General features: G+C 51.0%; 1 long non-coding RNA gene across 1 annotated transcript; it reads left to right on the forward strand.

The window, feature by feature from the left end:
- The first annotated feature begins 2,422 nt into the window (after window positions 1-2,422).
- On the forward strand, window positions 2,423-8,172 carry LOC142929765 (uncharacterized). The gene is made up of 3 exons (XR_012945913.1): window positions 2,423-4,284; window positions 4,911-4,972; window positions 5,860-8,172. It is a non-coding gene; the product is annotated as an uncharacterized LOC142929765 (long non-coding RNA).
- The last annotated feature ends 2,982 nt before the right edge of the window (window positions 8,173-11,154 follow it).

The raw sequence follows: 11,154 nt of genomic DNA on the forward strand, positions 1-11,154 counted from the left end.
CAGGTACTAATTTGAGGCTGAGGCGACCTAGGGGATGCCCAAGGACTGCTTCAGATCATCCGTCACCGACATTGGCCGTGAGTGAGCGGGAATCGAACTCGAGTCGCCGGGGTTTGTAAGCGCAGCGCAGCGCTCATTGCGACACCCCTCCCCCACCACCACCGCGTGTTTACAGGGGGCTTGCGCATGGACACTGTATCCCTTTGGAAATCGAACACAAAGTCTGGGATCCTTGAGGCATTGTGCGCGCGCAGGGTCACCCCCACGCGCGCGCGTGCCGCCACGCGCCGCGAGCTGGGTTATCCGTTGCTAGGAAATGTGCGGCGAGAGAGCGGAGCGCGCGGGAACGAGGGGGGCCTCTTACACTCATTCCTCCGTGCAGCATTTCCCACTCTCTACACGTTTTGTTTTCTTCTTCTTCTTCCGGACGATTCGAAGTTCACCCGGAAAAGTTGCACATGATCCGCGTTCATGCAGCCTCACGCGTTGACAAATGTCTCTACGATTTAGCGAACGAAAAAAAGATCTCCCCCCTCCCTCTCGTACAGCCTTGACAGGCTGTTTGGGACAAGTGCTGTTATCGAGCAGTACCGATGAAGGCCTGTACGGCACACGAAGGTAGCCAGCATCACGCCCGGCCGCCTTTGTTTCCCAAGTGGCGATGTTTACACGCCGCACCAGGTACTCATTTGAAGCCTATCAGACCTAGAGGGGGAGTCGCTGGACCGGTTCAGATAATCGTCACTGGTGTTGGCTGTGAGCGGGAATAGAACTCGGGACCCCGAGTTCGTAGCGCAACGCGCTCAGCGTTACGCTACGGCTACCCAGGTCAGCGTACAAAGACAAAGATCCCCCACATAGCCTGTAGCGGACTGTTGGGGCAAGGTGCTGTTAGCGAGCACCTATAAAGGCCGGCACGGCGCACGAGGGGGTGGGTGGCCAACATCGTGGAGCGATCGGCTCGCAATATAAAGGTTGCGGGTTCAAATTCTGAGAGGTGCTTGACTCGGCTCATCATCCCTCCGGGGTCAATAAAAAATATACCACTTAGTGGGGAACTTAACGGCGGTTGTTATATGTACACGCTCGCTCCTGCCATACGAATGAGGATTTTCCACCACCGGCTACTGACCAGAGATGTGCACCCCCTCAATGCTCATTGGAGCGAGGAAATCACACCGAGTTTACCCTTTGAACCCAACGCCAGAGGAAACGTTCACGAACCAGGCTTTTAACGGATGTAAACTTTGACGCGTTGATGAGAGGTCGTGATTGTTGATCCTGGAAAAGCACGCAAATGCAAATGCAGGAAATGCCCCAAGATCAAACACACGTTGGGGAAGGGATGATCGCGACGATGGCGCGCTCACGGCAAAAAAAAGTCTGTAACAAAGCGGAGTAGACATTAAAGCGAGTCTCATCAGGGAACAACTGAATATTTCAGGAAGGCCCAAACAGCATGCATTAGGCCAGTAAATAAATAAGCAAATGTACAGTGGAGATGGCGTTCATTGTGATGGCATATTCAGCCAAAGCAATGGGACCGTAACGCCCACGTTGGAAATATTGGCGGTGTGCCTACGCGTGAAACACGGCGGCACGAAAAGAATGAGACGAGCAGCCTTAGCAGACAGCGCGCCCCGCCGACGTCTAAAGCACGAACATCCGCAAGCCGTGGGGACATCTCTGCCCATTCATGTCCCGTTTTGTGTTTCGTGAAAGCGGCTAACATTTAACTTGGCGCTTGGAGTGCGGAAATATGCAATGATGGCGTAATTAATCATCGCGCCTGGACGTCTCCCACCATCCCCCCCCCCTCCCCCGTCGAATAGGGTTAGGGTTGAAATGCCGGACGGGTTATTCTTGTATTATCGCCTCTCGATAAAGGCACCGCCCGCAGTTGTCCGTCCGGGTTCGCTCGATGGCTCGCGATTTATTCACAGCTCAGAGAAAGCGGCGAGGTGGCGGTGCGGGGCTCGAGATTTTGCCGGCGACCGTGAAATCCCGTGGAAGTGATTATTAAATGCGAACCGCGCGTTGGTTTGGGGTGGAGTTCCGCGTTGTGCACGCGTGCGGGTAGCGAGCCGCGCATGGTAACACCGCGGATCCGCGCTCGTTACGGGGCGACTATGTAAAGACGGCGCGCCCCATCAATCGCGCGCCGTCTTTCACGGCCGCTCATTAACTTCACGCGCGCCCGCAGCTGCGCCACGTTCCTTTATTTCCATATTTGTCTCGTAATGCGCGCGCAAATATAATGAGTGTGTGCACTGCCGGGATTATGTGCGTGTCTGGGTGTGTGTGTGTGTGCGTATCTGTGGGTGTGTGTGTCTGTGTGTGTGTCTGTGTATGTGTCTATGTGTGTGTCTGTGTATGTATACTGGGAGCGGTAGTGTAGCGGTTAGCGCGCTGCGCTACGAACCTGGCCACCAGAGTTCGATCTCCGCTCACGGCCAACACCAGTGACGATTATCTGAACCGGTCCTGGGCCTCCTCTAGGTCGACTCAGCCTCAAATGAGCACCTGGTGTGGTCTGTAAACATCGCCACTGGGGAGACAAAGGCGGTAGGGCGTGGTGCTGGCCACCCACCCCCTCGTGTACCGTCCCGGCCTTCATAGGTGCTCGCTAACAGCACTTGCCCCTACAGTCTGTTAAGGCTATACGGGGGATCTTTGTTTTTGTGTATACTGTGAGGTCTTGGGGGAGGGGAAATCGCTCAGCCTGGAAAGCATGATGGGGCAAAGTGGGGATGATTCTGCTGAGGCTGCCGTGCCTCAAATATTGGAAGAAGTAGTCACCCCCTTGTCGTGGCTGCCTGAAGGAAGTACGGAAAGCGATCCAGAGTCTGAGACCAGGAAAAGCGCCGGGCAGAGATGATCTCCCAAGAGAATTGCTGAGTGAGGGTGGTGTTTGTGTGCAGACTGCCCTATATAACATCCTAATAACAGTCTGGAACGCAGGATTCGGTGGATGTAACAACTACAGGGGCATCTCCGTCCTTGGTGTGCCGGTAAAGGTCCTGGCAAGGATTATTCAACATCGCCTTGGCAGGCACGCAGAGGAGAGGCTTACGGAGCCCCAATGTCGGATCAGGACAGGGCGGTTCTGCACAAATGCCATATTTTTTTGTCCGTCTGCTACAGCAGAGGTATAGGGAATTCCAACAGGACCTACATGTCTGCTTTATTGACCTGGTCAAGGCGTATGATACCATCAATAGGCCTGGGAACTTGGTTGTTATTCGTACTTACGGAGTCCCTGAATCCCTGCTCACAATCATTAAGGACCTTCATTATGGTGGGCAAGCCCGGGTAAAACTACGTAGCCGGGAGTTGGAGACATTCCATGTTCACCTTGAGGTGCGACAGGGATATCATCAAGCTCCCATATTATTTAACATCCTTTTCGACCACGTAGTTCGTGAAACCTTCTACGGCGCTGTACCAGAGGAATCTCCATCTGGTACAGATACAATGGGAGGTTAATCGATGCTAGGGTGCAGTCAAAGGATGGCTCGATATTGGTCAACCATGTTATGTATGCCGATGATTTGGTGAAAGCTGCTCACTCAAAGGAGGAGTTGGAGGCGCTGCTAAAAGAACCTGGAGCCTGCCACTAAGAGGTGGGGTTTTACCATCAGCCCCACCAAAACTAAGCACCTGCCTGGATATGTTGTGCCATCAAACACTCCACCCCCTCAACTCCCCATTGGTGATGGGGTAGTTGTGGAGAGTTTTTCATACCTAGGCAGTGTGCTGATGACCAGCTCCGGTTTGACAGCATGCCATCCCTTCTCTATGCTTGCGAAACGTGGACCCCCCTATTCGAACATCTTCGCCAGTTATAAATATTTAGGCTGGCCTGCCTACTATCCATCCTTGGTTTAACCAGGCTGAATTGTGTGAGGAGCTCACGAATCCTTGACAAAGTTACATCGGTGAGCTCCTCCGGCAGGCAAGGCTGCGTTGGCTGAGTCATGTAGCCCGCATGCCCAGCCACCGCATGCCTAAAAACAGCTTTGGTTCAGCCGGATAGAGGGGGCTAAACGGGCACGGCACGGGCTAGAGAAGAGATGAAGTGATGTGGTACCAGATGATGTGGAGCTGAGTGGATTGCCGATGATTGTTACCAGCGTTGTCAAGATCGGCCTCTTTGGAGGAGGCTCGTGAAGGACGCTGCTGGGCAGTTGGAGGAAGTCGCCTTCCAGCAACAATGTGGAGACAAAGGAGGCCGGACATCGAGCTTGCCAGCCACCCCATCGTGTGCCGTGCGGGCCTGCATAGGTGCTCGCTAACAGCACCTGCCCCAACAGATTATTAAGGTTACACGGGGGATATTTGTCTCATATACATATGCATGCGGGTTGTTCGTCTGATACACAGGGAGTGCTCAACGTCCAATCTGCCCAGGCGCTAAGGGCCCAGGTTCACTCCCCCATTGAAACGACACAAACCACACGGCCCAGTGGCACTGTCGTGAACATTGGCTGGGAAACGGGCTCAAATCCGTTCCCTTCCGCTTAGCGGGGAGAACGAAAACATCTGTCATTTCGTTTTCTCCACGGACACTGCCACCCGTGCAGTCACGGCGCGCATGCGCGTCTCGTGTCCTTGGGGATATAAAGCCCCCCCCCCCCCAGTAAATCTCATCCCCCCCCCCCGACTTCGGATCCTGCCTTCCCACGACTCCTATTCTCGATGTGGCCCATGTCGCCATTGGGGAGAGCGAGTTGTATGTTAGGGGATTGATTGGCAGTATTTGAGTAATTGATCACCGAACAATGTCTCTATATATACGGATGGAAATCCAAGTTCGTTTTTCTGTGTTTATTCAAATAATACTAATGTACATGTTGAAAGTGGCGCATTTTAATCTGTAGATCCCAATGCGCGCTGTGTGTGGAAAGCAGGGAATAAACAGAACCTGCGGTGTAAACGGCCAGAACTCGGGGGTAAAGGCCAGTTTACAGAGGTGAGTTTTCAAGACAGACTCAAACATATCTTACGACTCTCATTGTATTATGGACAAAGGCGAAGCGTTCCATGGCATTGGGAGCTGCGCGCTGGCAAAGGCACGCTCGCCCGTGCAAGGACTATGGCTGAACGTAATAATAGGGCTTTTCCTCTTTTTTCTGGCAACAAAACTGAAACCTTTTTACAAGGATTTATGTCTGCATTACCACAATACCTGCAGTCAAAAATACAAACAAAAAACATACTATGATAATATATGCATTGTCCTTGAAACTGATTGGTCCACACCAAGGGACGGCTTTCTTTTGAGCCTCGACCCAATTTGTGCTCGACCAGATTTGAAAAGTCTTCTTACTTACTTATTGGAATTGTTTATTATTTTTAGAACTTTATTTAACTTAATTTTTCTATGCTTGATTGTTCTATTTCAATTAATACATTTTAATAAATACATGTTGGAAGCAATTCACATCTTTTAAGTTCTCATCCTTGCGTTAGAATATATAGAGCAGTTCATATTTTGATGGTACAATGTGGTAATGTTCCATCACATGTTTTGCATCTATTACACAGTAAATATTGAATTGAAGCTTGACTTTAAAAAAAAATAATCGCAAATCAAATCGCAATCGCAATATCTGTCAGAAAAATCGCAATTAGATATTTTCCCCAAATCGTTCAGCCCCTACCGTTGACCTCGCGTGGATCGTCTCTTGCTCTCGAACTTTCGCCATGCACTGCTAGCGTCGGGCATCTCCCGCTGCCGAAGGTGGTCGCGGTAATGAGGGGCGAACGCTTTGACGGAAGTAAGGAAAGCCGCACTCGGATTAGAAGTGGCCGCAAAGCCTTCGGCTTTCAACTAAACTAGGCTGTTTGTTTTACCAGGTAAGGCCCGCTGAGCTACGTAGCTCTTCTTCAGAAGCGACATGGCTATCAGAAATTATAGCTCAACGAAGTGTCTCATCGTCACGTGGACATGTTGCAGCAGCCAAACACTCTAAACGCGTGATGTTGATTCTACGCGTGGAGGGGAAAACCGGAGGACCCTGGAGGAACAAAACAAACTCACGCCACCACGGGGAGAGAGACACGCCAACTCCAAATATAGAGGCGTCAGGGTAAGGATCGAAAGCCCGGCCTCCTGCATACCAGATAATACCACACCACCGTGGCGCCTATCAAATTATATATATAGACGAGCCTTTTGCCCCTCCAAGGACGGGTGTATTGCAGTAAATCTGAAACTTGCAAGCGGAAAGCAGACCGCGATGTGATATATTCATTGCATCAATTCGTGTGCAATTTGTAAGGGCGCGGTGACACAGACCTATTTCATTTAAAGGTTATGACCCCTTGTTCATCATGACGTCCTTTTTACTTCGATGTCTCAATAGCGTTACGGAGGTCACGTGACGTGAGGGTTCTGCCTCTGTAGTGAGGGTTGTAAGTTGACGCTGAGGAGGGGGGAGGAGGCGCCTCGCCCCCCCCCCCCCATGTGGAGTGACGTCTGCCGCGAATTAATATTAATGGCGGGGTTGTCCATTTGGAAGACGTCACCTCTTCATGATTATTAATGTGGGGGGGGGGGGGCTGTTCGATGTGGAGTGACGTCGCCCGCTCATGATTATTAATGAGGGGGGGGGGTCCATATGGATGACGTCACCTGTTCATGAGTATTAATGAGGGGGGCTGGCCGACATGGAGTAACATCACGCGCTGGGCACACAGACATTATTGGCTCATTATAGTAGTAAATACGTTCAAATTGCATAAGTGGATGTGCGCGCGGGGCCTCGGCTAACCCCGAGACCCGCGCTAAATGCTTTCAAGCTATCAATTCTGGCTCAGTGATTCTGCACTTGCTCTATTACTATAGGACTATTCTGCCTTCAACTTTTATGAACGATTGGATGTTTAATGTTAGCGATGTGTCGTATTATCTGGGCTGTATAGCAAATGAACAAATACAATTACTTTACTATGCAAGTTCAAATTCACGTGTTTTAATATTTACGTGTTTTTTTAAAAAAAAATTCAGGTCCCCTTTATAACATCATATGTTACAGGCCCCGCGCTAGCTTCATCCGGCACAGCACGTGGGAGTTCGTCGGCTGCCCCTGGACGAACGAGAGCGAGGTCTTTGTTCGCCTTTTTTAGAGCGCGTTCATTAAACCTTTAATGGGAGCTCGGGCACCGTAATGGGAAAGTGGTTTGCCCCATTTAATAGTTTTGTCACGGCATGGGTACCCGCCGCTCAGCTCATAACACGATTGCTTTGTGTTATATGCGGTGGAAGTGGAAGTTCCCTTTAATTAAGTACGCTACGGCCTTTTGGTGGCATTTTCCAAAGGCTTAAAGATTATACCAGCGCAGATCTTCCCACTGATATAACCGGCGTCATGGTCTATGAGAGTAACGGATGTTCCCCCGAGTGATTATTATTATTATTATTTTTCATTTGCACAGCGGCGGTAACAACGTTGACGTTAAACATAAGTGGCTGTGTTCATGCGCGGGCGCACAGGGAACGCGTAACAACAGTGGGCTGTACGTTGTTTGGTAAACAGACGCGGCGCAGACACTCGTCTCTGTCGTTGCCAAAAATAAAATAACAAAAAAAATAATCACGCGTGAGGATTTAAGTCCGTCGGCGTCCATCAGCCGAAAGCAATTACGAGTAATTTACTTGAGCGTCGTCTATTTACACGGCCAGACCACCGCGGCCGGTTTCAAACGTCAACGGAGCCCTACCGTGGGCGGGGATGTTTGCCCGTTCCACGAAGATTTGTGTGCCGGTTGCTGCAATGATCACCGCTTCAGGAGTCCCTCTGTCAACACCCAGCGCATCAAATAGCGCGCACAGGCGATCGCGCTCCGCCCCTTGGCGGAAGAGCAGAAATAAACAAGCCGAGAGGATTGGCAACGTCCCGTCACCGATTTAATAAACGCAACCGGCGAGGAGGCGCCCGTGGGCCAGGGAAGGTCGACGTCGTCCACAACGCGCTGTGATGTGACGGCCCCCCTCTCTGCTGTTGAGCGGCCCTGAGTGATGTGAGCGTGGGCCGACAACGTTGGCCACCAAAGTGGCTCCCGGCCCTCCGATCGCGAGGGCGCGCGGGGTTGTCACTCCCCCCAACCCCCCGACCCCGGGGAACGCGGGACCCGTGGCTGTGACGCGGCGGTTGACATCACCGCGGAAGGCGATGTGGGATAGGGGGTGGGGACGTGGTGGGGAGAGGTGGAGGAGGGCAGGTGGGGGTGGGGCACAGTGGAGACGCGGGTACCTGGAGCCAAGGCACCGTTTTGTGTTGTTTTGCTAAGCGCAGGCATCCAAAAGGGCCAACAACAACACCATCAACAACAACAACAACAACAACCAAAAACACAGCACTGGCAGTGTTGTGCTCGATCAGAGGCAACTAGGTGACCTGATTTGGACATGGCGATGAGAAGAACGAGGGGAAAAGAGACGATGGGTAGGAAATCCAGAGTCGAGCGGTGCGAGGAGATAAGCGGAAAGCGAAATGTGTTGACCGGCAGTGTGTTAGGTGACTGGGTTGGGTGGGTCAGTGAGTAAGTGCACCTAGCCTGGCACAAAGCAACCGTGGTGAGTAATTGAGTGGGTCAGTGAGTGAGTGCACCTAGCCTGGCACCAAGCCACCGTGGTGAATAATTGAGTGCGTCAGTGAGTGAGTGCACCTAGCCTGGCACAAAGCAACCGTGGTGAGTAATTAACAGGGGCAGTGAGCGAGTGCACCTAGCCTGGCACCAAGCAACCGCGGTGAATACTTTGTCTTGTGCCAATATGCTCAAGTAGTGCCACATCTTTCTGGCACCAACAACTTATAATGTCGTCGTCATTCTCTGTTAGGTCTCCCTCTCTCTCCGGTTCCTCGCATTTTTCCAAACAACACACTTTAGAGTTTCCTGAAGGACGAGGAGAGAACAAATCCACGAGGAGAGACAGACATATACAGCAGCAGCAGGCAGTCAGGGACGGGATCGAACCCACGACCTCCTGCACACCAGGCGAGGTAGTTAACATCTCCTAGCCACCGACGTGCGTGTGCTAATCGGGGGACATTTGATTCCGACGCTTAAAACCAGAAACCTTGTGTAATAATCGCGGGGCATTCCGGGATTGTGTACCTCGTCAAATGTTGCGCGTGGAGACATCGACAGCGCTATGTCGATTTACAATAAAAGGTGCACGAAACGTAAAAACCTTGCAATGAACGTCTCAAACTTTCCCAAATTAGTTTTTTTATTATTATTATTATTGGAGACGCGCGTGCCATCGTCCCCTGAAAAAGCCAGGAATTGAAGTGGTCGAAGCTCATTCTCACGCGGCAGGTGCCAGTTAATAAACGCGCTCTGCGAAGTTGTGAAAGGGAAAATGCTGCTTCTCAAACTACCTCCGCTCGCGACCGTTTAGATCTCTCTGGACGAGCTTATTTTTTTTATTTTCGCATGGCTGATGATGTCCGATGCAGAGCAGCAACTTACAGATTGAACCATTCAGGTGGTCTCAAGCTCAGATAACCACATCGTCAGGAGCAGCGGTGGTGGTGTCTCGCCGTTGTGGCGTCTCCTTCGCATTTCTGCATCGAGGCACTGCGTCGTTATAAATTGTTGCACTGAGGGTCTCTGTTCTGGACGACCACAGTCGCACCACTGCGACTAGAGAGAGGTATTTTTATTTTAAATTTGTGTATCAGGTATCCGCACCTACTGCCATGGTTCGTGCAGTGGATGATGCGATTGAGGGTGGACAGTGAGCTCATTATTACCACCGGGTGTGCAACGATAGCGCCCGTCTCTGCTTTTCTTTCAACTCCCGATGTCACTGTAATGCACAGCAAGAGCTCGAGTCTATTACAATGCATCTGCTTTCAAGTATTCTACACAGCGCCGAGTGCACGCGTGACGTCTCTATTCAACCACAATGACATCTGCCTCATAAATCAGAATCTCTATTTCGACTGGAAGAATCCGATGAGCTATGAAATTCTTTTTTTCACAGATTGTCCAGTAGGAGCGGGTCAGGACGTTACAACGACACACAATACTAAACAAAGGCATGAGTTTCGATTTGAAGCTTTCGTGACTGCAAGGATTCATCTTCTTTGGTTCTTTCGGTAAAGTCACCACGTAGAATGAGAATAAAATAATAAATTGATAAAATAAAATAACACAATAATATTCTCACGACGTTTCGGCCACAACACAAGCGGCCTTCATCAGGTGAAGGGGACGAGACTGTCTGGAGGACAGCGCTGGAGTGAGAAAGCCACGCTGAGATCACGACCTTTAAGCTGCCGCGACTCTAAGCTTAAAGGTCGTGATCTCAGCGTGGCTTTCTCACTCCAGCGCTGTCCTCCAGACAGTCTCGTCCCCTTCACCTGATGAAGGCCGCTTGTGTTGTGGCCGAAACGTCGTGAGAATATTATTGCGTTATTTTATGTTATCAATTTATTATTTTATTCTCATTCTACGTGGTGACTTTACCGAAAGAACCAAAGAAAAAGGCATGAGTGCAGAGTATGGGAAAGCTGAACAAGTCACTAAAGGTAAACAAAGTCCATGAGTACAAATTGCACAATTACATTCATTTGTGACAATTTTTTCAACAGTAAATGCACTCTTGGGCAGGGCAGCAGAAACTTCAACAACAACAATCCCAGACCACACCAAGACGTACGAGAAGCTGAGCCACAACGTACGAGAGCCTGAGTTACACGATGCGAGAGGCTGAGTCACACCGTGCAAGAGGCTGGGGCACAACGCACGTGCTGGAACCGCAACGTATGAGAGGCTGAGTCGCAATGTACGAGGCTGAGTCACACCGTGCGAAATGCTGAGTCACCCCGTACGAGTCACAACGCCACGTCATTGACGTTGACGCAGAAGACAACAAAGAGACGTCAGAATCGGGAGGCGCGCGCTCCATGGTACGACGCGTCGATCTCTGCGGGTGAGAACGGGGGAGAGGGGCTTTGTGCATCCTCAACATCTGGGAAGGAGGAGCGCACGTGTGAGAGGCGCGGAGTCGGTGCTCTGGGTGGGATTTACAGGAAACGGGGGGGGGGGGGGGTGGGGGGGGGGATATAGAGAGAGCAAAGCCGCCCGGCATCGTTCATTTTTAAAACACCATCAATTGCCGAGAGTCTCAGCGGAGGG

This window comes from Petromyzon marinus, chromosome 34, assembly GCF_048934315.1.
Source record: "Petromyzon marinus isolate PM22_M1 ecotype Great Lakes invasive population chromosome 34, UKy_Petmar_22M1.pri1.0, whole genome shotgun sequence".
Lineage (NCBI taxonomy): Eukaryota > Metazoa > Chordata > Hyperoartia > Petromyzontiformes > Petromyzontidae > Petromyzon > Petromyzon marinus.